We start from the raw sequence: 26,494 nt of genomic DNA on the forward strand, positions 1-26,494 counted from the left end.
TGGCCTGAGTCTCGTTTGAAAGTACACTATTTAATGCTCTCCGTATGGTACTGTATTATATAATGATAATAATGGTAATATGGCAATTAATGGCTGTAGAAAACCCCCTTTTGCTTTTCTGCCCTGGCTAATTTGCGGTGGCTCTTATGGCAGCTTTTATATTTTGAAAGCTAACTGGTCAGGTCAACTTTGCCTCTCTCTTTATTCTCTGATGCTTTTTGTGCTCCTGAACAGAAGGTTCAACGATACCAGTACCACCGACAGTCACCAACTTGATTTCATTATAAAGCGATCTAATCCGATGTTGAAGGAACAAATCCATTTCTTTTTAAAGCCTGTCAGTGATCTTAGAGTCACAAAGCAGTCACCATGGTTATGGTCCCTTAGTACCCCACCCTTATTTCTTATTGTGCTAATTGTTTGTGAAACTTAGTTCTTCCCTCACTGACAAAAGTCAGCTCTGTTGGCAGGGGAAGTGAGAATGGCTGGTGGTTTGCAATAAGGGCTGAGAATCAGAACTTCTGCATTTCTCTCTTGGGGCTAATGCCAGCTTTCGCTCTGGCCTTGACCGATGCATTTACCTTTCTCTTCCTCTAGGTCAGTGAAGGGTAGAGGTGGACTTTTCTTTCCCAGGTTCTGATAACCTTATTACCACTGTTCCCTTTTGCTGTGGAGAATCTTGGTCAATGATCCTCAGTAACTTTGAAGGCACAGAAAAGCTGTAGTAGGAAAAAAAAAAAAAAAAAAAAAAAGAAAAACAAGGTTCAAAAGATTGGTGATTTTCAAAAACAACCTCAAGTACTAAAAATAGGCTGTTTTCTAGTGTTAGCATATTACGGTACTTGGAAATCATAGACATTCAATGGGGGCTCTCGGCTTATTTTATATACCTGGCTTCTACTCTTATGCCTTTGGTAGAACTTTGTTCAATACCGAAAGCCACAGCTTTTCCCTTGATACAAGAATTTTGCTGCGTGGTCTCTCCTGCCAGTCTTCGCCAAGTCCCAGTGAATTTTGCAAACATCTAATTCACTTTAATACAGCTTTGGAAGAGGTAAGAATGTAACTAGGGAATTTTCTGGTTAAAACCAAAAAAAATGAACGAATGAACAAATGAATAAATGAATGCATGAACGAAATAAAAACAAGTACCCCCTGACAACATAAAATGCGTATCTTACTCAGTACACCTATTCCATGCAGGGCCTTAATGGTCTCTGGAATGTCAAAATATGTGTATCTTCTTTTCTTTGTCTGTATCCAATATATTATTGATAGTTCTGGCCTTTCTCCCTCGTGAGCACATCTTAGAACTTGGACTCGTTTATTACAAGCTAGAACACTAGCTTGTTCGCCTTTCTCCTTGATGACCTTGCTGATGTGGAGAAGGGTATGCCAGTGTCCCTTCCTTTTTGTTGTATGGCTTAAAGTCTGCAGACTTCCTAGAATACAGCCAGTGCAGTACTGCAAGCGTTTTAATAAATGTCTCTCCATGGTTTTCCACCCTCACTACACTTAACAATCACCGGGGACCTCCAAAAAAATACCAAGACTAGGGTCTTATTCTCAGATATTCTGAAGTAATTGGTCTAGAATTGGCACCATTTTGGGGGAACACTTCTCTGGTTTCAAGAACTACTGAGGTGGACCAGTCTCTCACCAGATACTGAACACCTGATAAATCATCTTTCCCAAGGTGTCCCTACAGGTTTTCTTGGATATTTCTAATGGAGGAAACTGAAACTCCTTGTTCTGTCTTTGGACAGCTCTGATTTTATGGAAAGTTTACCTTAATTTTGACTTGAAAGCTGCCTTTAAAAAATGTGGGCATATCTCTTAGTCTTCTAAGTTTATAATCTCTGCAGAGTTTAGTTAGTGCTTAAAGCTGTCAACACCTGTTCTCCAAGAAAAACAACAACAACAATAGAAAACCAGCTGTACAATCTGGTCGCATCTCTCTGATTGTGACCCAGTCCTCGTTAAATGGGCCCTCTCCCTTCATCGCTTTTGAGTTACACATCTCTGGGAAAGGAACGGGGAAGAGCAAACAGACAAACCAAATAGGTACTTAGTCTGGTGAGGTAACGTCAAGAGCTACCTTGTCACCTAGACTGTTTGGCTTTGCGAGCAGGGACTCTGCTGGGCACCATTAAATTCACAATGCCTACCATGGTTGAGGCACAGAAGAAGCATTCAGTGAATATCTATAGAGTAAATAATAGTTACAAAGTTTATGAAGGTGGCTTGGTTCAGATTGAGTCTCCTAAAACTGACAGTTTTACATGTAATAATACTTGAGACAATACAGTGGGAGTAGTTCCCTTTTGCAGAGGGAGTAAGGCTTAAAATACCTACTCACAAATTTAGTAAGAGATACGAGGGTTCTATATCCAAACAACAACAGCAAAACTAGAATAACAACTCTGAAACTCCCTGGAGGGATGTAAACTTAGTAGCAATCGCCCTGGTGCAGATATGTCCTCTTACTATGTCTTAAATTTGCTCTGGCTTGAATATACAGCGGAGGTGAGAACAGATTTTATTTGTAGTGTTACCTGTGTTACCTTTAGATTAAAAAGGTATTTTCCCATATTTAGGTGGAACCTGCTGCCCCTCCGGTCTACTTTTGGTCCCAGCTCTGCCCTTAAAGCTTGCAGTCCCTTTGCTGATAGGAATCCTTTCACGCCTCTAAGATAGCGATCTATCCCTCATCTCCCCCTCCTCCCCTCCTTCAAGCTGGACATTTCCATTACAGTGTTTCTAAAACTTTAAAAACATTAAAAAAAAAAAAAAACCTGAGTTCTAAGGTGCCTGGGTGGCTCAGTCAGTTGAGCGTCCGACTTTGGTTCAGGTCATGATCTCACGGTTTGTGGGTTTGAGCCCCATATCAGGCTCTGTGCTGACAGCTCAGAGCCTGGGGCCTGCTTCAGATTCTGTCTCCCTCTCTCTTTATCCCTCCCTCGCTCATGCTCTGTCTCTTTCTCTCTCTCAAAAATAAACATTAAAAAATAAAAAAAAATACAAGATTGTGAGTTATAATTGGCATATAGCCAATGTTAGTTTTAGGTATACAACATAATAGTTTGATATGTGTTTATATTGCAAGATGATGACCACAGTAAATTCAGATAACATCCATCACCATGTGTAGTTATGCTATTTTTTCTCTTGTGATGAGAACTTTTAAGATTTAATCTCTTAGTAAGTGTCAAAAATCCAATTCAGTATTATTAACTTTAGTCACCATGCTGTATGTCATATCCCTAGGACTTGATGTATCTTGTAACTGGAGGTTTATACCTTCTCCCATCTTGAATTATTTTTATCCAGCCTATCCTAGAAAGACACTTCTGTCAGGACCCAAAACTGAACATGATGCCATTGACTGCAGATGGAGAATGGCAAATTTCTTTAAGAGAATTCCTTTTCCTAAACAAACATGCAAGTACCAAGAGCTGCCATTACAATCGTTAGCATAGCTTGTTGGACTCACTTATGGCATTGTTCTTTTTAAATAAAATACTGATATGTGTATGTGCATTTACTAATACATATATAATATATGTACTGATACTGTGTGACATTTTTATGGTTGACATTTAAAAAATAATGTGTGTGTGTGTGTGTGTGTGTGTATATATATATATATATATATATATATATACACACACACACATTTTTAATTGTTTATTTATTTTTGAGAGAGAGAGACAGAGTGCAAGCAGGGCAGGGTCAGAGAGAGAGAGGGACACAGAATCTGAAGCAGGCTCCAGGCTCTGAGCTGTCAGCACAGAGCCTGATGCAGGGCTTGAACTCACAGACCTCGAGAACATGACCTGAGCCGAAGTTGGACGCTTAACTGGCTGAGCCACCCAGGTGCCCCTATATTTTTCAAATACTTTTTTTCGGGGTTCCTGGGTAGCTCAGTGGGTTAAGTGTCCAACTCTTGATTTGAGCTCGGTCATGATCTCACCGTTCATGGGATTGAGCCTTGTGCTATCAGCACAGAGCCGGCTTGGGATCCTCTCTCTCTCTTTCTCTCTCTCTCCCTCTTCCCCTTACCCCCACCCCCTCAAAATAAATAAGGACACTTAAAAAAATAAATAAGCAACTGTTTTTTCCTTACTCTAAGTGGAAAAGAATACAAGGTCTTGGAAGGTAGTAAGGGCAAAAATGAATTTAGATCATTCCTATGATTAGATTAAGCAGTCTGATTACTGCAAATAAGAATTACAGTTGAATAAATCAGTTGGGGTTCATGGAAGCCAAGCAAGTTGAAATTTTGAGGAAACAACCTGGAAAAGCTAGAGTGCAGAATGAGTAATAGTAAAAACCAAACTAAGGTTATTAGGAAACTAATCAGAATTACCTATATGATCCTTCTTTGCAATGGCTCTCCCCGGTGTATCTTGTCCATGGGTTTACCTTGATGTACATCTCCTTAATTTTTATTCTTACGTTCTTTTTATTTTATTTTACTTTTTTAAAGAAAGAAGGATAATCTGTTACTTTTCTGCTGCCTGTGCTGATGAATTATTTGGGTGTTGCAGTTACAGGCTACCGCTACCTGGTTGCAGTGTGCCTCGAGCATAGATTGACTGGAAAAATGAACCAGACTCTTCAAACTTCACCTACACAATCAAGGTGATGAAGCAGCAGCAGTCATTCCACAGTTCTACCCACCTCTGTGATTTGCGAGTCCATGTGCTTGTTTAGGATTAATGTAAAGAACACAGAGTGAGTGATAGAGGCAGGTGATTCAACACTCATACACTTCTGGAGAGATGGCAAGTTCGTCTCCTGAAACTTCTAAATATCCCTCTGTGCCACCCTGAGAAGGCACAGGCATAATTCAACACCCAGTAGATGAGGCCCCATTCCATAAAATTGAAAGCACTTTTACACCATCACTGATCACTTCGAGTCCTCTCCCCATCCCAGTTTGGGTATTTTAGGGGAATAGGTTTTATTTATTGTGGTGTTTTTCTTTCAGTTCACTGAACCATGTCATGTATAATTAAGGTGTCTTTTTTCCACTCTCAGCTTATTTTGGATTCCAACTGACTGTATTATTTTAGAGAGCTTCAGCCATAGTTCCTTTTAAAGATAGTGTTTCTTGAGGCATTGTGTTTTGCTAGTGGTGAGTCTATACTATTCCCAAGCAGTTTATCTCATGTAGCTTCTTCTCTACTGGATATAGCCCAGATAAAAATTAACCTGTATGACAGTATTGCTTGTTCTAGACTGAAATTGTCATGGGGAATTACCTCTTATCCTGGAAAACAGTGTCAGTCCAAGGTTGAAAAAGGAGATGTCTTAGGATCTGTGCCCATTTTGGGGGCTGCCAGGGAATTTTTCTTGTCTGGAACAATTGCCAGGGCACTTGTTGCTGATAGACCTGTGCATTACCGTGTCATGTTGCTGGAAGTAGAGGAAGGGCAAAGCTAGAGCCATAGAGGGAATTTCAGGGCAAAAAGCTCCTAGTTAGAAGCTGGGCACTATGCTTGAAATGCCCTTCAAACATCCCATTTTCAGAAATAAATCCAACTGTCATAGCAACTGTTATTTTTTCCCCAGACTGAGTATAAAGAACCATGATTCCCAGTTAGTAAGTAGCTAGGATCTATTGCAAAGTTTGACTTTGTTCTGAATACAGTCTCAGAACTGTACATGGATACTCCATTGAAATGGAAGAGCCAAAGGGCCTGCTAAATAAAGGTAATTTTACCTTGACCACACTGAAAGGAGGTGGCGACCAATCAAGAAGGCAGCCACCACCCGTGACAAGAGCTAACTGGATGGAAGTATGTCCATGGGAAGGACACCTTTCTGTTGCACGCTATGGCTTACGTATGTCACTGAACCACCCCGGGGTGGGTTCCTCCATTGTAAAACAATGAGATTGAACAATATTATCTCTTCACTTCCTCCTGCCCTAAAATTATATGAAAGTATGATTCAGCTACAGAAATTGTGTAAAATTGGTTACTCCTGAAGGGCATGGACTAAAATAGTTCCCATGGAATATTGTAAATTTAGTTAGGCTGTGAAATGGGCCATTGGCTCTCCATTCAGTATGCCTTTAGCATGTTGCTCTGCCACTTCCATGCCCTCTTTGCTCTCCCATTCTAGGCTACTATCTTCAAATGTTCTTTTCTGTACACCAGAGCAAAGTAAAATTGATGTTCTTAAGTACATGCAGTTCATGAGGGAGATAACATTTTATTTGTTCCTACTATATGCCAGGTATCTGATATATCATCTTTACAGCATTATTTGAAATTTGGTACTAATATTTCCAGTGTTCAAATAATGAAATTGAGGCTCAGAGAAATGGGAAGTAAGTTGCCTCATGTCCAGTGGCTAATAATGAACAAATCTTTGATTTGAATCCAGCTATCTCTAAATCCAAATTTCATAATCTTTGTGTTTCTATTGTATTTTATACGCTAACTCCTGAAATCTATCCAGGAAATATCTGTTACATGTGCACACACTGAGATACATACATACATATGTTTATCTCTCTCTACATCTATATTCATTATCTATCTATCTGTCTATCTATCTATCTATCTATCTATCTATCTATCTATCTAAGAGATTGATATTCTTCATAGTATGCCAAAGTGGAACCTTGCTAGAAGGACTTCCATTTTTAATAGACATCAGAACCTTAAGCTGAAGGCATGAAGTTCTAATGATAAAATTTTAGGTATAACTCATGGGGGATCTGGGAAGCATGATGCCTTTGGATATATGCTACAGATGTTATGTGAACTTGGCCTATTGAAAGTGTTAAAAAAATTTCCAAATTAACCTCATGGTGGGGAGGAGAGTAAAATGAACACAAGAGTGAATGTCTGGCCAGATACCTGAATCTTCTAGGTAGTATAAGGGGAATACAAACTAGGGGAAGATATACTGGATAAAGATCCAGAATCTTTGTTACTTTCTTACATTGACTTAAAACAAAATCCTGGTCTGTTTTGAGCGCATCAAAACCTTTAAAAAGGAACAGGTAGCCATTTCTTTTTCATTTTGCTGAAATGTGTGTGTGTGTGTGTGTGTGTGTGTGTGTGTGTGTGTACGCGTGCACGTGCGTGCATGGGGAGTGGATAGGAGCCTCAAGGGATGAGAAGAAGAGCTTAATCTGGACACCAATCATTTATTCATTCAACAAACATCTATGGGAAGAGCTGTGTTGAATTAGAGATAAACAAGGTGCGAAATTTACTTTGGCTGTGTTTTCCCCAAAAAGAAGGGGGGATTGGAAGACTCTGGCTAACAAAGTTATTAGGGTTTTCTAGCAGCCTTGTCCTTCCTTTATCCAGGCTTAGATTGACCCAGAACATTTTTTTTGGTCTCTTTATTTACCTATGAAATATGTAGATAATACAGAGATGGCATGGAACCTTTGTTGAAACGCATTTCAATATGAATATTGGCTTCTATAATGGAAGAGATAGTTGATTTGTTGTGACCGCCATTTTGGAGGAAAATGGGAGGAGAATCCTTAGACCCTTCTAAAAAAGAATTTTGGAAACTTGATCTGATGGCCTTGAGATGGTTAAGAGATCCCATTGTTTTGTAACCCAGCCCGGCGATCTTGTACAAGACTGTCAGGGTGCTGTCCTGCATATTGTCTTTGCTGATCACAGTAATCAGGTCATAAGAGAAAGAGAAGTAATAGAGTGTCTCTTAGCAACCAACCCCAGGAGAAAGAGAAAATTACTCAAACCTGGCCATCCAGCCAAGGAAGTAGAAAGCAAAAAAATATTCTGATAGTCTGTTGAAAGTGCCCAGGGACATGAGTCCTGTGTGACAGTTCCTGTAGGCTGGTTTGGGTCTCTCTTTAGAAAAGAAAGAAAGAAAGACAAAGAAATAAGTAAACAAACAAACAAAACCCCTCTAAAACTGAAACTTTTCTTTGCTTTCCTTCCTCTCTCTTTTGGTAATTTTTTTTTCTAACCTTTTCTCATTAAGAGGGAGGAAGAGACAAAGGGTGGGCAGGGACCAAAGAAGCCTCGTCCCCTAACACAAGACGTGGTAGTCCAAACCTTGAGTGGTTGTGTGTTGGGGCAGGGGGGGACGGTGGTATCTCTTCATTGTGGCCAGGGTTTTCAGTCGAGATCTGGATGGCTCTCCCAAGAAATAGGAAATGTAAAATTGAGAGGAGATGTTATTAGTTTCATAAGACCTGCTTTTGCCCACCTTTCTCATTACCTGTACGGCACTCAGCTCTGTAGCTATTAATATGTATCACCAGAAAGTGTGGTCCAAGGAAGTTGCTTTCAAACTTTTTAAAAAGACAAATGGCAGTAAAAAATAAATTTTCATCGATAATTACACACACACACACACGCACACCTATATATATATACATATATATATATATATATATATATATATTTCACTTAACAGTGTATGTTCTTACTTGACATGATGCACATTGATGTTTTCTATTCTATTTCAGTTTTTAAACATACCCTTGGAGGTCCAGTGAATCGATTTTATGACCTATTCATGAGTTACTTTATACAGTTTGAAAAGCACTAGTCTAGGGTCAGCATTTGCCTCCCATTTGAATTTTATTAAAATGATGCCAAACAGCAAGTTCACTCATGGTGAAGAGCCGTTGGCCAGCATTGTGATGTTCAGAGTAATGGTTATTTAAGCTAATACTTCCTTGTCATCTGTCAAATAGATGTGTCTTGAGATCCTGGCTTGAAATTTTAGGGAAATAAACCTGAGGTAGTTCTTCTTGGACTGTCAGCAGTTTAGAAAGGTCCTATAGTGTGGCCAAGAAGCCCTGGACTGGACTCAGGAAACTTGGTTCCCCTTGGACACATCCCTTTCTTTGCCCCTTGTTTGATGGAATTGAATTAGGTAATGTCATATATTCCTTCTAACATTTGGAATTTATAGCTGGAAAGGGTCCCGCAAATCATCCAATTGAATATCTCTGTTTCTAAGATCCAGTCCTACAGAAAGAACATGGATAGATTTCCCTATGTCCTATAAGGCTCTGTGGTAGGCAGTAATGTCCACAAAAGACTGAATCCTAGTTCTCACTACAGATATCTCAGTTTGGTAGAGGAGTGAAGACATGTACACAACTAAGTTCACGAAAAGGTACAATTGGCTAAACACTACAGTTAGGGTAGTCCCGGGGTGCCTGGGTGGCTCAGTTGGTTGAGCATCTGACTTTGGCTCAGGTCATGATCTCGCGGTTCATGAGTTCAAGCCCCACGTCGGGCTCTGTGCTGATGGCTCAGAGCCTGGAGCCTGCTTTGGATTCTGTGTCTCCCTCTCTCTCTGCCTGTCCCCTGCTTGCGCTCTGTCTCTCTCTGTCTTTCAAAAAGAAACGTTTATATATACAATATATACATATAAAATTAAAAAAATATATATAAACTCTAAAGAATTCATAATTTAATCTGACTGGAAAGATGAAGGCTGAAGGCTGCACTAGTATAGGGAGAGGACGCTCTTGGGCTGGACTTTGAGGGAAGGCGAATATTCATTCATGGAAAGGTTGACAATGGTAGACCATTTCAGGCAGACTAAACTTTGTGTCATGGGAGAAGGGAGTCTCAGTTGCCTCTTGGAGGTTTTTTTGTTTTTGTTTTTTTTTGTTTTTTTGTTTTTTTGGTTTTTTTGGCCTCACTGAACTCACCAGAGGTGATTTTTTTGTCACCCTGAAATTTTCTATATTTTGTTGGACTTTTTTGTTTCCAACTAAAATGACCCCTTAATAATGATCCATTGCTCACTACTCACTGATAAGGTGAAGCTTGATTAAATAATATCTGTACAGTATTCCCTGCTTCTAGGAGACATGCTTCTACAAATACAAGGTGTTATTACAATGTTTTTCTCCCTCAGGGGAGTAAAAAGCAAATAAGGAAATGCAAATTAATACCTGTGATCTTTTTAGAACAAATAATGCTTGAAACAATCTCTCTCTCTCTCTCTCTCTCTATATATATATATACACACACACACACACACACACACACATATATATATATATATATATATATATATTCACATACAGATCTTTATGTAGTGTCATCTGATCTTTTAGTAGTTTATAAACCATAGAAATACTCCACATTATTGAGGATACTGGGGGTAATGTTCTCAGTGATGTCATTTTCTGAACTAGACTGGTTTGGTTATTAAGCCAGTTAAGGCAAATAAGGGCAACAACCAGAATGGACCCTAGGACTTTGTAATTTTGCTTCCATTTTGTGTGTTTCCTTGAGGAGGCTCACATATCTTGTTCAGCCATGCAGTTCTCCAAAGCTTTCCTGCTGGCAGAAGGAGACAGAAGAGTGTGCTGCTTTCTTGAAGTTCATCTATTAACCTGTTTTCTCTCCACAGGCTTCTTCTGGAGCAGTACTCTTCCATACTATACCCCTAATACCTCTGTCCCACACCTGAATCAACAGTGATGGGAGTAAATACATTTTCTTTTTATTTCTTTTAATGTTTTATTTATTTTTGAGACAGAGAGAGACAGAGTGTGAGCAGGGGACGGCAAGAGAGAGAGCGAGACACAGAATCTGAAGCAGGCTCCAGGCTCCGAGCCGTCAGCACAGAGCCCGACACGGGGCTCGAACTCATGAGCCGTGAGATCATGACCTGAGCCGAAGTCGGACCCTTAACCGACTGAGCCACTCAGGCTCCCCGTAAATACATTTTCTTAATATTCTATGGCATTTTACGTTCATAGCACACATTCACAGACTTTTTTTTTTTTTTTTTAATTTGATCTCCAGAGCCCCTTTCATAGGTGAAAATGGCGGGGGTTACTACTCCCCTTGTGTAGATGATGAAGCTAAAGTATCCAGAGTTGATGTCACTTGGTGTCGCTCACTTGCAAAATCATGGTGCCAAGAGCAGAGTAAAAGGATCGGGACCCAAGGGGGTTTAGTTGGATGGTGGAAGGTCCCCGCTGATATTCAGTTCAGATGATCTGTTTGAAGGCTTTTCATTGTAGAGGAAGAAACTTGAGGCTGAGAGAAATGGAGGTATTAGTGTTTCAGAGATTAGCACATAGAAGCAGATTTTCGATGCCCTGTCTTGGAGGTGCTTAACATCATATCTCCCAGATTTACTGCTGCCACATCCCCTGTTCTAATGGTAGCAATGTACAGAGCCATTGTGACTTGAGAAGTACGCGTACATTTCCGAAACAACTCCTGTTTACTGTTGTTACCAGTTATGCATAATTAATGTTCTTTTAAGCCTGTATGGACTTAGGACCCAATATTTGTCTAGCACTCTTGACTGCCTTGGGAAAGAACAATAACAAAAACTTAAGATCTGGTTGGGACTTCTACATGAAATACTCAGAAGTGCTTTGGGTGAGATTTAAAAAAAAAAATAATTAACTGATTAGAAAAATAATCAAGACTTAAAGTTCAGTAGGGATGTTGAAAAAGGTCGTATAGTTTTAGGCCTGCATAGACAAAAGCAGGTGGGTTCTAAAGGCTGGATATGTACAGTTGGCTAAGGGGCGACGGGTGGGGAGCGAAGTGGGTAGGGTAGTTGGGGAGAGGTGGCCAGATGCAGTAGAGGCTTGTGACCAGGAGGGGCGTATGAGGTGAGGTGCACAGTGGGAGTTGTAGGTCTCCCAGGTGAGGAAGGGGTGATCAGAGGAAGGGAAAGGCAAACTCTGCCATCTTTTCTGCCTGGAGCCTGGAACCACAGTGTGAAGTAAGGATGTAAACGCTTTAGGATTCAGCCATTTATATAGCTGCTCACATGGTCATAATTAGAAATTAAGATGATGCTCTTTGAAGTTAGCAACTTTCCTAAATAGCACTTGATGCTGCTGATGAATGAGGCTGAGGCACATGACTTCTTCTGTAGGCTTCAGGCTAAATGGATCTGGGAGGAGATGAGAGCTTCCGTTCCAAAGTGCCTGCAGTTGACTGACATGCTAAGTAATGCCTGGATATAATTTGGGGAGTACTTGTGTATCCTTCAGAAGGAAAAGTTCCTGCTATTAGGATAATTTGTTACACACTTGAAGTTTTCTAATATATTTCAATCAGAAAAATCCTTGGATATTTTTTTTTCTTTGTGAACGTAGGTAAATTTGAAGATTTTCCATACATTTAAAAATGTGCACAAGCTATTTTATATGGGCAAGGGAACAAATTCATTTTGAAAAATGTACTCACGGTCCTTTCTCCCTGTCACCTCAACTCCCATATTCTACGTACTGATTTATTCTTCAGCGGTATGCTTCTATAATTTTTATAATGTGTAATCAAGGAGACATGTAATTTTTTATTTTTCAATTTAATGCTATAGAATTAGAATTTCCCTCATCATATTCAGCAGTGACATACAGTCCTTGGAGAAGCTATACCAGAATTTATTTATTTATTCATTTTTGGGTTGGGTGATGAGGGAGAGAGAGAGAGAGAGAGAGGGAATGAGAATGAGAAAGAAATAGAGAATCTTAAGCAGACCCCATGCTCAGCATGGGGCCAGATGCGGGACTCGATCCCATGTCCCTGGGATCAAGACCTGAGCTGAAATCAGGAGTTGGACACTTGACCGAATGAGCCACCCAAGCACCCCTATACCAGACTTTATTTAACTGTTGCCATACTTGCAGTCATCTGTGTTGCTTCCAGTGTTTTTCTCTTAGAGGATATAGTAAGGGCTTTTTGGGGAGACAGGATGTCGAAGAAACTGGGAGTATGTTTATTACTGGCTGATAATTGGTACTTGCCAAAATTTCCTCTTACTTAAATCCCATCCTGCAGTAAGTACAACAGCTGTGGTGAAGTACTTGGGGCCCAGGAAGGATACTTACCATGGATTAGAAGATTTTTGTGTGTGTGAGGTGCGTGGATGGGATGGGCGGGCTGTTTGCTGAGCCACACCCATTTAATTACAATAGGCCATGAGGCAAATGAACTGGGATGAGGGAGAGGTGGTCCAATACGTTGCCTGGGTATGCTATCCTTTGGAACTGCATCATGTAGTTTCATTGCAGTCTGGATGGTAGACCAGGGTGATGGTGATCAGTGAGTAAGCAGGGTCCATTGGTATGCACAATCAGAGTCATAGCCATGCAAGTGCGGGAGACTGATTCAATTCCTCTGAAGACTAATGGAAAACCCCAATCTTGGACCACCTGCGGCTAGAATAATAATGAGAAGAAGAATAAAATTTTCCGTGGTATTCACGATGTTCCAGATATTATTCCAAGTATTTTGTATGTAAACATGTAAATATTCTATTTTGATATGTGTTATTATAAATATATTTATTGTAGTTCCTTCTTTTGTTTAGTTCTTTGTTTCTTAGGGAGTATGAATCTGGAACATAATAGTAGGTGCTCATTAAATACCTATTAATTCAAGCTTTGAAAGAAGGAGTGGAGATGAATGGATCCCTTAATACATAGGTCTATTTCTTGGAGGTCTGACTTTGACCTTAGAACCTTGGCTCAACTATTACCAAGCCAGAGTAAGTATGGTCATTTCACTAAAGCCAAATCTTATTTAAAAGATAACTATACAAAGTGTGGAAGGATGCTTTCAACTAGTTTCTAAATGTATTAGTTGGATTTATTGTTGTCTTTTTCTGATAAAGAAAGAGAGTAGTCTCCCCTAAAGTTTAGTGATTAAGTCACCAGCCGCCTTTTCTATTTTGGTCGTTGTGGTAATTGATGTTTCCTGGAAATTTTCCCCCTGTTCTATTAATACTGTCAGAGGGGGTTACAGCCGTGACTCACTCCAGGAAGTCAACCATCATTCGCTTCCTCAATTTTACCAAACAGTCCCCATGTACAAAATCAACGACTTCTGCAAATGACTTGCTTTATAGCTCTCAAGAAAGTTCTAGATAATATGGCTTTTGTGGTTCATTCTCTGCTTCCTGCCATGATGGGGGGATAAAACACAAGTTGATGTTTTGCTTCTTGGTATTCTTGAAATCATTGACCATTTAGGTCACTAGTGTGGTCTCTCAGTTAAGAGAACTCCCACCTGCTGTCTAGCAAAAGTCCCTTGGCACTCGTGTTTGCAAAGTTACACCTGGGGACGGGGGCTTTGGCAGTCGGGGCAGAGTTCATGAACTCCAGTGTCGTCTGCGCTTCTGAATGGTGTATACCTGGCTTTATGTTCCTGTATTCATTCATTTGCTCACTTTTTAATTAACTAATTAATCCAGTAATTCATTCAGTACCTGATTACATATCTCTTGAAGCACGGGTACTGGACACTATCCTATGCACTGAGGATACAGCACCTAGTACCTGCCCTTGGGTAGTCCTAGTTCCTGGGAGCCATATTGCTGAATTACCCACTGGAAAAACTCACTCAGAGAATATATAGCCCATAGGCTTGTCCCAAAGGAATCAAGTCCAACTGGCATGTGCAAAGTTGTGGAGAAGAAGGTAATTCATGTAAATTATGTAATTTTTTAATGCCTGGACTTGTCATCTGTGCCCTGTTCCCCCCACGTGAACACTGAGGTGGAACTTAACTATGCATTTCCTGTGGTACTTAAAATTTCTACCGTGGAAAATTAGCAATTTATGTTCACGTTTCAGATTCCCTGCAGATTCTTTGAGTAGAATCAGTGTGGGACTCCTTTCTGGCTCAGGGATACCTGCCCTTTGACCTTTCCCCTCCTGACCTCTCCTTGCCTTCTAGCATGGTGAGTGCCAAATGAGTGGTAGCTATTCAGCATGTTCAGTAAGTGCCAGCTGTGTGATCTTAGACAAGTGAGTGAATTTCTCTGAGGCTCGGTGCTCTCTTCTGTGAAAAAGGGAATGATAATTCCGACTTCTTAGGTTGTTGTGAAGGTTAAAGTTTTAAATTGAAAGTTCTTTTAATAGTGTCTGGGGCACCTGGGTGGCGCAGTCCGTTAAGCGTCCGACTTCAGCCAGGTCACGATCTCGCGGTCCGTGAGTTCGAGCCCCGCATCGGGCTCTGGGCTGATGGCGCAGAGCCTGGAGCCTGTTTCCGATTCTGTGTCTCCCTCTCTCTCTGCCCCTCCCCCGTTCATGCTCTGTCTCTCTCTGTCCCAAAAATAAATAAACGTTGGAAAAAAAAAATTTAAAATAGTGTCTGGCACTTGGTAAGCACTTACTAAATGTTATCATTAATAAATGATTTTACTGCTGCTTATAAAGCGGGAGCATTTCCTTCTAGGATTTTCTCGTAGTTCTTTATGATTGATGGAGAAGAGACATGCAGTCTAGAATTTCACGTCAGCCTTCTTTATATAGGAAACTATGCTGCTTCGGTTGTATACAGCTTGCATTCTTGTATGATTGCCGACAAAACGGCAAGTAAACATTATGCTACCATTTCCCCTCAGTGTCAACCCATGGTATCATTTAAGTTTCGGGATTTTTGCAGATACCTCTTGCTGACACTGATCTGACCAGATGTTATGTTACTTGGTGTCCTCATCCAGCGGTGTAGCTTAATCTTTGGGGTTCGACTCAAGTCCTTAGTTCTTTGTCCTTTGTTTATTCTGGCTGTGAGCAGAGCAATCAGGCAGCAAGACTTTGCCATTCTCTTGCCGACCTCTCCCATCTTCTGCTGGCAAAGAAAATGCTGTTCAAAGGAGGGCAACAGAATGAGTGAAAGCAGCTGTGATGAAAAAAATTGTACCATAATGAGAAATCCAAGTGTATGTGCATGTACATGTGTATATGTGAATATATGTGTATATATATATGAATATATATATGCATTTATATATGAATATGTATCAGATGTTTGAGTTGACAGATTTTTTATGTGCAAACAATATGCACTTTTCAAAATGTGTGTATCCTGCATTGTCATTGAATCCTTACACATCAACCCTGTCTAGTTGTCACAGCAGAGATTATGGTCTCCGTTTCGTTGATGGGGAAGTTCAGAGTTAACTAGTATGTTCTGCAGCAAAGACTAAACCCAGAACTTCAAAGTTCTAAGGCAGTGATCTTTTACCGTGATCGATCTGTATGTGTATGCGTATGTGTATCTATCTGCGTCTGTATCTCAGAAGATGATTTAGAAGCATGGACACAGATTGAAGTTGAACATTCACTTCTTTTGTAATGTTGTTTAAGGTTTTTTTTTTTTTTTTTTTCCAACGTTTATTTATTTTTGGGACAGAGAGAGACAGAGCATGAACGGGGGAGGGGCAGAGAGAGAGGGAGACACAGAATTGGAAACAGGCTCCAGGCTCCGAGCCATCAGCCCAGAGCCTGCCGCGGGGCTCGAACTCCCGGACCGCGAGATCGTGACCTGGCTGAAGTCGGACGCTTAACCGACTGCGCCACCCAGGCGCCCCTGTTTCACGTTTTTAACAAAAATAAACCTACAGCGAAGCTAAATGTGTCATCATTTGGGGGCCTTTGTATATCTTTTTCCTGCGATTGCCTTTTTCTGTGTCTGACAGCTTGCCCTGGAATGTGCAGTATCAGAGTTGAATGAATGCTCCCAAATCCTCCTAAACTTATCCATTGCAGTGCTTAGCACACATGGTTGTTGTGGATGTGTGCAATTATTTGATCACTGCCTTTCTCCCAGACTCGACTGTAAACTTCACGGGGGCACCAGAGTCTCCTAGGGCTCTGAGCACAAGGCATGATGGGCAATAGGTGCATAGTAAATTGCTGTTTAATGAACAAATGAATAAATGATTAAGTGAGGTGCACAGACTTAAAGTCCAGGATGTCAGTGCTAGAAGGAGCTTTTTAAGTTCTTTGAATTCTGCTTAATGAAATACTACTACAAATCTCCTCTGTTCCAACCGCTGACAGAGATGCCTTGGAGTTTATAGAGACAAACAAGACATACTTTCCCTGCTCAAAAACTAATGATTTAATGGAGGGCATTTGAACTATGTGAAATGAATTGTAACAGAGCTCTTAGCAAAGCCTGTTGGGAACAGCAGAGAGAGATGAGAGAGATAAGATATTACTTCTGATCAGGGACATTGGGCAAGGGTTCCTGGAGATGGATTTCATCTGGACTTGGAGAGGAGATTTTTCGTGAATGGGAATAGTGTCAGGAAAGGACAGTGTATTTAGTGAATGGGTCATGAGGATGAATCACTGGGTCCTGATGGAGGGAGTGTGGGATCTGTGAGCAGTGATATTGGGCCTCAGCGTGACTATGCGAAGTGAAATGTGCTCGTGACTCTTTTCTCCTTTTGCATTGATGATTGTGTTTCTGTAACCCCTCTCTCATCTATCCATGCCTCCATTCTTCCTTACTCTTCTCCCCCTCTGTCTTTCTTGCCAAACGCTGATACTTAAACAGTGAATAGTTTGTTGTACAGAATGTCAGTGTTAAAAATTAATGTGACAGATGGGTGGTCTGGGGAACAACAGACTTTCTGTAATCTGTAGCACAAGGCAGAGTGAGGTGCTTCCCGAAGTAGGTTTCTTTTGCTATTTTTGCTCAGATTGTGATGTGGCCATGGCTTCAGTTCATACTTCTCACTGTGGGGGATTTTCTAACCTTGAGAGTCAAGCTCTGTGTATGCATTTTTTTATATAAGCCCTTTTTTTTTTTTTTTTTTTTAATGGAAACTGCTCTGCCAAGATGCCTAGGGATTTTTGCTGTTGTATGTCAGGCTGAGGTTTTCTGTTCTGAGCAAGCCTGCTGGCTGTACAGAGCTCTCATTGGCTCCCAGGGCCTCCTTGCTTAGGAACACACTGAAGGGGTTTATGTGTCCGTTTGTAAAACCATTTTGGAGATGACAACACTCTAAGGAATACAAGTTTTGCTTCTGTTTCAAAGGCAGGGTAGAGGCCGAGGGACAAGTCACTGAAGGTGTGTCTGTGATCTGTCCCCTCGGAACTTGATTTGCACTCTTCGAACTTTGTTTTCCATGCTTTTATGACCAACATGCGTACACACAAGGGAAAACATAATACTTGCTAGAAGTACAAGAAGCCATTTCCATCCTTGGGCACCATTTAATGGCGCACTTATTTACTGTTATTCTAACAACAAAAATGGCAGTCCCTGTTCGTTACTGAAAATAAGGTAAGCGAAGTAAAATAGCAGAAGGCAAGTTCTTGCCTGTATTAGCTGCAGTTTGAATGTCGCATTATACAGTGATAAAGTGCTGGCCTGCTCTTGGGGCCTGGCTTCCTCACCTGCAGGCTGTATGACCTGGGGGAAGCCCCTTAGCCTCCTTATCCAAAGCGGACAAACAGAATTGGCCTGCACTTAATTCTGCTTCAAATGGTAATTGCGTGCAAAAGTGAATTGTAAATTGTACGTGCTTAACAAATATGAAGGGCTGTTATTATTTCACCCCCTGGCTAAGGAGAAATTGGTAGCATGAGTCTTCCCTACCTTTCTTTGCTATTTCGATTCAGCAGCAACAGAGAGCTTTGAACTTCTTTTGCTGACATTCCTAATTAGCAATGCGAATCTCAGCATTGTATCAATCCTTCCCGACCCTTAAGATGGAAACAGGTGTTCCTGTTATAGCTCTACCATGTGCATGACAGGAAAGAATCCTGTTGCCATCAGAACCTTAATTTATCAATCTTACTGACTTAAATTTTAAATGTGCAAGTTTAAGATGATTCATTGTCAACGTATTTTTCATGCCTTACTTTTCTCCAGGGAACAAAAGGAAATGGCTCACACTAGCACTTCTGATAAGCTCTCATTCAGCAAAGGACGGTGTGCCCTTAATTTTGTCAGCATGTGTATCAAGAATGTACTTTAAGTAGAGATGCTTTACTCTTCAAATACAGTGCATAATTTTCAAATGCACCTTTAAATCTGCCCCAAACCTCTTCTGAATCTGTGCTTTTTCCTCCCTTCATTAAAATGTTCCAACCTAGAAATTTCACCTTTGGACATTCAGGCACATTTTACTTCCCAACGGCAAGGATGATGGGTTTTTGACCTGCACCCATGGATATGGTTGAACTTTATTTTTCTTCTGATGATACAGATCATCTATGTGTGTCTATGTGTGTTTGGATCTGTATCTATGCATGCATATTTTGAAAAGGTAAGAGATAGAGGTGAATTTTGAGAAATTAAGGCACAATTATGGTAAAAATTGTCTTATCACATTAGCAGTACATCTAAATTGTAAACTTGAAACGAAAAGGCTGTGTCTTCTTTGATTACATACTAACTAGAAAAACTTACCTGTTATACCGGAACTAGATTGTTCTCAGGATTTTGTGAAAGAAAAGATGCAAGCATAAATTGCTTCTAGAAAAGAAGACACTGATATGTTCATTTGTTCATTCATTCATTCATTCATTCATTCACTCAACCAAGCAATGTTTGAGAAAACCCATCATGTGCCAGATAATGTTTTAAGACTGAGTATACCATGACCAAAGTCCTTGACTTCCAGGAGTTTACTTTGTAAAAAGGAAGACATTAAGCCATAAAGAAATATCTAAGGGCTCAGAGTAGTGAAAGGCACACGGGCGTGTGCCCCCCCCCCCCCCCCCCCCGCCCCGACACACACATCAGGATAAGAGGATAAGGAATTCCCTGGTTGGTTGTAATACAGAACAGGCATAATGATCTGCCATCAGTTTCGTCATCTCGAAAGGCCTCTCTTCTTATCATGGGTTATTCCATTTACACTTTCCTCCTCCCATCTGGTGGGGCGTAGGAGTTGTCTGCCATTGCTGCTCCCAATTCTTGTATTTTTTGGTAAAAACAACTTTCTCATAGTCTGCTCCAAGGTAGTGGCGTGCACGTGTGTTTTGTGCTTAATAATCTCAGGAGAGTCCTGTCCATAATACTTACCTTAAAAAGGCTCATGGGGCCCCACTGAAATGACTAGAAGCAGCTCTCTTTAGTAAGCACGCTGGAATTGTCTCATCGTTTGAAGTCAGCCTGCAGGTTTGGCTTCCTTTTGCCACTCAAATCTCACATGGCTTTTATGAACCAGTGAAAGTAGCAGGTGGTGTTTGGCTTTTAGTTTTTCTTGTGTGTGTGTGTGTGTGTGTGTGTGTGAAATTTCTCTCTTTCTGCCACTCTCTAGGCCCTGTGCCATTGAGCTATCAGGGTCAACCCTTCATGAACTGGACTATGTTCATTTCAACTCTTTGCAAAAGCTTCTTTGTAACCTGCTATTTACTGTGGATGACCTTTAACTTTTTTGTCTTCCACTCCTGAAGCTACTGCTTTGACAGTGTCATCGGGAAGCTTTTGTAGGTTTTTTTTTTCTTTTGTTTTTATTTTTAATTGTTATTTTCATTTATTCTTTAGTAATCAAAATCCATTCTACTTGTCAGACCCAGTGTCGCCAGGTTGCCTTAATTTTGCACTCACTGACTGCTTAATTTTTTTTCCCAGTGGTTATTTATTTTTGAGAGAGAGAGCGAGAGAGAGAGAGAGAGCGAGAGAGAGAGCAGGGGAGGGGCAGAGAGAGAGAAGAAGACACAGAATCCGAAGCAGGCTCCAGGCTCTGAGCTGTCAGTACAGAGCCCGATGAGGGGCTTGAACTCACAAACCACGAGATCACGACCTGAACCGAAGTAGGACGCTTAACCGACTGAGCCACTCAGGTGCCTCCCACAAACTGATTAAAATACTGTGCTGATTTCAAACTGTGTCAGCTTCTCTTTGGTGCATCCTGCTCCTTGTCCGCATCCAAGTCCTGGCTCCCCTTTTCCCCCATTCAAAGACCGTTTGCTCCTTAACACTTAATGTTTTCAAAATGGCAACCAAGTAGAGTTGTCTAGAGCAGGAGTCTGCTGTTTTTATTGCTCTTTTTACCTTTCCTGCAGGGCTTGTTTAGCCCTGGTTTTTATTTCTAAGCTTTCCAGAAATGGCATGTTTACTATAGAACTGCTGCTTTCATTGTTCTTTTCTAAACTACAGATGCTGGTGACCGCATGACTGTTGGAAAGAGGAGATGGTGTCTTTCCTTCAGTTATTGGCATTACAGAGGATTCTGGAAATGTGGAGGTGTGGAAGCTGCAGAAAGCCTGAAGTGGGGGTTATGGTCTGATTGGTCTCTTTGACTCTTTGTGGTAGAAAATCTTAGAAAGTCTCAACCAACAGAAACCTCAAGGATCACCTGGGCTATCGACCCTCATTATACCTTAAAATCAGGAGCAGAGCTTTTATAAAATACAAACACCAACCACTTCAGAGACTCGGATTTAATTGCCCTGCAGTGAGTCTGTGCATCACTGCTTTATAGAAGTTTCCATATAGTTCTGTGAAACCAGGTTTGAGGACCACTGAGTTCATTTCACTACTGGATTTTACCGGGAGAAAATAAGGTCCAAAGCAAAAGTGACTTGCCTAGACTTTTCAGTGGCATGGCTGTGTGCAGTAGGGAACATGTATTTCCTGATTTAGAGTCAGCGCTGCTTTCTCTACCGTTTATTCTCATTTACTCTCATTTGGCACGTTAGATTTTCTACTGTGGTCCCGGGCAGTAGGGAGAGTTCCAGAGCCTGGACCACCCAAGAGAGTAACTGGCTTAGTGCCCACATGATTGAACCTGTAATTGGTTGAGCATGTAGCCTATAGAGTCAAGAAAGAAGGGGAATCTGGATAACTGGGTATATTTGGATGCCCAAGAAGAGGGTCATAGGATTTAACTTCAGGGCTTGATACTTCAAAATGTTATTGAATTCATAACAGGCATTTGTGATATGTTGTAAAGGTATCATATTTATTGGCAAATGTCTTGGGTCCAGGTTATGATTCTGCCTTTATGAGTTCTGGGAACTTGGACAAGCTCTGGCCCATTTTGAGCTTCCTTTTCCCCTATTTATAATGGACATAGCGTTCCCATCTCCCTGGGTTTTAGGAAGTTTACTGGAGATGACATATGTCAGAGCTGACACATGATAGATACTCAGTAAGTATTAATTGCTTTTGAAGTAAGGCAAGTTTCTCTAACATTTGCTGCAACCAATGAGGTAGTACTAAGTATATGGCCAAATCAGAAGGGTGATTTAGGTCAACTTTGCTTAGGACAGTCAGTAGGACTCAACTGGCAGACTTTGGGTAAGTCCCGCCTCATGAAATTTATGTGGCATGTGGTACCAAAGGCAGGTAACAACTGAGACAGTAAGACAAGTACTGGTCCTCTCCTCCATATTTGTATCACAAGTGCATTCTGCCCTATGTCTCAGTGCACCTGAGGCTTTTCATGTTCATAAGGATCGTAGTGAGTCCTAGAGTCATGCATTCCTAAAAAAGCTTGGAAGTTTACTAGTTCAGCTTCACATCCAGAACTTGCATCCTGGATATATGGTTACATAGACTCTGCCTGCACATCCAAAGTCATGTGACTCAATGCTTGGAGCCTGCTTATTTGTTGGGTAAACCAAGTTTTTTTCTTAATGTTTATTTTTGAGAGACAGAGAGAGAGAGAGAGAGAGAGAGATGGAGAGCATGAGGAGGGGGTAGGGTTGGGTGCGGAGCAGAGAGAGGGAGACAGAGAATCTGAAGCAGTCTCCCTGCTATCAGCACAAAACCTGATGCAGGGCTTGAACTCTCAACCTGTAAGATCATGACCTGAGCCAAAGTCGGACACTCAATGGACTGAGCCACCCAGGCACCTCTGGGTAAACCAAGTTTTTGAAACATGTTTCTGATATTGGATTCTGCCTTCTTAAATCTTTTGCCTTCTGAGTTAGTGCAGAGAAAGCCTGATCTTTTTTCCCTCCTGAGGACCTTCCTTAGTTAAATAGTATAAGGTAACAGGAGACAGAGACTAACTCACACTAGCCAAGTGAAGGTGGCGTGCTGTATATTAGAAATCCAAGAGAGATTGGAAGCCATGAAGTTGGGAACCACAGTAGCTCCGGGCTTCTTAGAACCAAGAATTTCAAGACTTTCACTCTGTTGAAATCCCTGTGCATGACTCCTTCGACACCTCTGATGTTTCCTCATTATGGACATCACATCCATTAGACTGAATGAATGATAGGCCTCCAAAGATGGTAAATTTTCATTATTGGTCCTTGTAGAGCTTCTCTCTTATTTAAAAAAAATTTTTTTTTAACTTTTATCTATTATTAAGAGACAGAGAGACACAAGAGCCTGAGCAGGGGAGGGGCAGAGAGAGGGAGACTCAGAATCTGAAGCAGGCTCCAGGCTCTGAGCTGTCAACACAGAGCCCAACGTGGGGCCCGAACTCACGAACTGTGAGATCATGACCTGAGCCGAAGTAAGCTGCCCAACCGACTGAGCCACCCAGGTGCCCCTCTCTTGTTTTTGTTTTTATGTTTCTTTCATTCTTTTCCCTTGCTTCGTCATTCATCCTCATTCCAATTTCCCTTGCACCTTGTAGATTCTTGCTCTAATGTGTTTGGAATAGTCATTATATATGTATGAATCTTTAGAAATACACAGTATTTTAATTTACATAATAATAATGCCGAACACTTATCATCTGCTTCCCACATGCCAAGCTCTCTTCCAAGTCCTTTAAATGTATTAACCCCAGTGATTGTCACAACAAACTCTGGGAGATAGGAGCTATTACCTTACCTGGTTTACAGATTAGAAAAGTGGGCACAGAGAAAGAAACTTTCCCAAACTGTCCCAAAGTCACGTAACAGGCAAGTTAGTAGCTGGGCCACGATTCAAACCCAAGCAACCTGACTTTACACATCTTACTCTTGTTTACTTTGCTCTTGTTTCTGTAGATTATGGTACTGTATTACGGACCTGGTCATATTTCTTGTCTTTCGTTGATGTTACTATGGCTCAACATAGTCTTGCTTTGGTCCCCAAATTAAGCAATATTTGTATTATTAGTGATAATAACATAGAAAACATTTGTTGAGGTTTCAGGTTTTATTTTTTTTTTTTTATTTTTTTTTTTAAATTTTTTTTTTCAACGTTTATTTATTTTTGGGACAGAGAGAGACAGCATGAACGGGCGAGGGGCAGAGAGAGAGGGAGACACAGAATTGGAAACAGGCTCCAGGCTCTGAGCCATCAGCCCAGAGCCCGACGCGGGGCTCGAACTCACGGACCGCGAGATCGTGACCTGGCTGAAGTCGGATGCTTAACCGACTGCGCCACCCAGGCGCCCCGAGGTTTCAGGTTTTATCAGGCATTATTTGTATGGGTTAGTGTGTTTACTTTGAATGGCTCTAAGATATTGGTGTTATTATTATTATTATTATTATTGTTATTACTATTTACAGATGAGAAAAATTGTCTACACTTCAAAACTGGTCAAGCATGTGTGAGATAGATTGAATCATATATACAAATAATGCCCCGTGAGCATATAATGGTTAGGATCCCTACAGTATCTTTGATAAATGCTCTGTCCACCGAGTGTGCTTTATTATTGCTAATGGGTTTTAACAATTATATTAATTTGCACTTGTCAATATGATCAGCACAGTCTTCTAAGGATTTAGAAATTTACTGTTTCTGACACTGCAGAATATTCCAAAGTGTGTACTCATTGCATTTCATGGGTTCATTTCCCTGGTAAGACACCTTAAAGCTACCTCCGACTTCCTACTCCCACAGACCTGGTTGGTTATGAGGAACAACTTTGTGCAAGTGTTTTTAAGGATGGGCAAAAGTTTGCTCAAAGTTTGTACCTAGGGGTAGGGTGCTTGGTCATAGTACATTTTTATGGTCAATTTCACTAGTTTTTGCCAGTTTTTTTTTTTTCTCTGATAATGGCGGCACCAGGGTCCATTTTCCCAGGAAAACATTAGGAGTCTTGTTTTCTGTATGCAGTTCGCAGCACATGGTACATCACGTGCCTTTATATTTTTTTGATACTATGATGAGTGTAGGGCAGAAGCTCCCAGTTTCTGCTTCGGTTCCATACATGGTAAGCTGACTCAGTCTCTCAAAACTACTAGGGAGAAAAGTGATTTGTTTTATAATGGTGAAGGGTTCATTTCTGGTCAAATAGATCTCTAAGATTGTGGTTATAGAAAGGCATATTTCCTACTCATCAGGCTTTGTGGGCGGGAACAGATTCTCTGAAACAGTGGTCTTATCAGTGTAGGCCCTTCTACTGATGTTGCCGAGGAGTCCTTATTTCCTTCCTTCCTTTTTTTTTCAATATTTATTGAATGACAGTCAGATCCTGGGAACTTTCTAGGTACTCAGGCACACAGTTTTGAGAAAGTAGACATGGCCTTGGTGTCTTGGAACTGCTAATCTAGTTGTGGGGGGTGGGTAGTAGTTAGTCAAGTATTCCGGCAAACTAGTAACCATGGCGAGTGCTACTCGGGAGAAGTAGAAGCAGCTGTGGTGTATAATCGGCATGGCTCATCTATTTATATTTATTTGATACAATTATATAGGGATGCTGCAGGTCAGGGAATTTGCAGGGTAAGGTCAAGTGGAGGGGAGGAAAATTCAGACAGAATAATCTATGCAGGGACCCAGAGGCAGGAAGGGACCTGAGGTCTTCAAGAAATGGAAAGACCAGTGTTGTTTTGAACGGCTTTTACTCATTTACTTAACATGTTTTTACTGAGTGCTTAGTATCGTCCTGAATGGCCTAGGGGGTGAGTGATGAGATGAAGCTAGGAAGGTGGAGGCCACAGATCTCTCCCATGCTGTCATCTCCCTTGGGTTTTCTTTAATTCAACCAGGCTGTCTTCCAGTGTTTTGTGTTTGTTTGTTTGTTTTTTGTTTTTGGTTTTTTTTTTTTCCTTTTTAATAATCTGATTTCAGATCTATCTTAACCTTTTCTTTACCTTTACCAGCAGATGGTACTTTGTCTCGGGCGCTCTTCAGCAGAGGCCTGCGAAACCAGGAGTAGGATTTTGAGTCTTCCCCTCAGGAACAGATGTATCCTTGACACTAGTTAAGTTTCCTTGCCATTACCAGCAAACGTCACTTCTTATTGTTCTTCTTTTGCCGTTAACCCACCAATCCTTTACATGGTCTTCAAGGGAACAAGGTCTGTTTGTGTGGGATGGCTGTAAGACGAGTTAGCCTTTGCGATCTGACCTCCTTTAGTTGACTGATTTCCACACCTCTTGTTTCTTCCTTTCCTCAGAAGGACCACACTTGCTACATGACAAAGTCAGGCTATTGTCTGCTTGCTCAATATTATCAGACAAAATACTTAACAGCTGTTTGAGTTTATTTTTCTTTTGTCCACTGATGATGAAGTCTTCTCTCTTTTTCCCTTTTTTTTTTTTTTTTTGAGTTGACATGTGATGAAAAGGGAAAACAACAAATAAGAAAAGAACCTTGGAAAATTTCCACCCACTCCTGATTTCCCAAACTTATAACTTAATGTTTTGTATCTTCTACTTTTGCCCCCTGCCCTCAATGTCTGTGGGAACAAAATGGCTGATGTCAAGGGAGATTTTTTTTTAGTGGCCCTTGCTTGATTTTCTAAGAGATGAAGTGGACATCATAATTGACCCATGATGCAAATGGATCATATCATGAGATAGAGACCACAGCTTGGTTTTTGTCTTATCTATTTGATGGAGTTAGTTTGTGTCCTGTGAAGAACCCCTATTTTGTCACATGTTGTTGGCATT

At 40.9% G+C, this 26,494-nt stretch overlaps 1 protein-coding gene and 1 long non-coding RNA gene across 5 annotated transcripts in view; one reads left to right on the forward strand and one right to left on the reverse strand.

Moving 5' to 3' along the window:
- Positions 1 to 26,494, forward strand: part of LPP (LIM domain containing preferred translocation partner in lipoma) — a 692,086-nt gene that overhangs the window by 251,909 nt on the left and 413,683 nt on the right. The gene's annotated exons all lie outside the window — the stretch shown is intronic.
- LOC121034245 (uncharacterized) lies at positions 2,995 to 26,247 on the reverse strand. Its single transcript, XR_005792331.1, has 3 exons — positions 26,231 to 26,247; positions 13,150 to 13,155; positions 2,995 to 3,269 (listed from the first exon to the last, which is right to left on the reverse strand). It is a non-coding gene; the product is annotated as an uncharacterized LOC121034245 (long non-coding RNA).

This window comes from Herpailurus yagouaroundi, unplaced genomic scaffold, assembly GCF_014898765.1.
Source record: "Herpailurus yagouaroundi ecotype Mexico unplaced genomic scaffold, PumYag 159, whole genome shotgun sequence".
Taxonomy (NCBI): domain Eukaryota; kingdom Metazoa; phylum Chordata; class Mammalia; order Carnivora; family Felidae; genus Herpailurus; species Herpailurus yagouaroundi.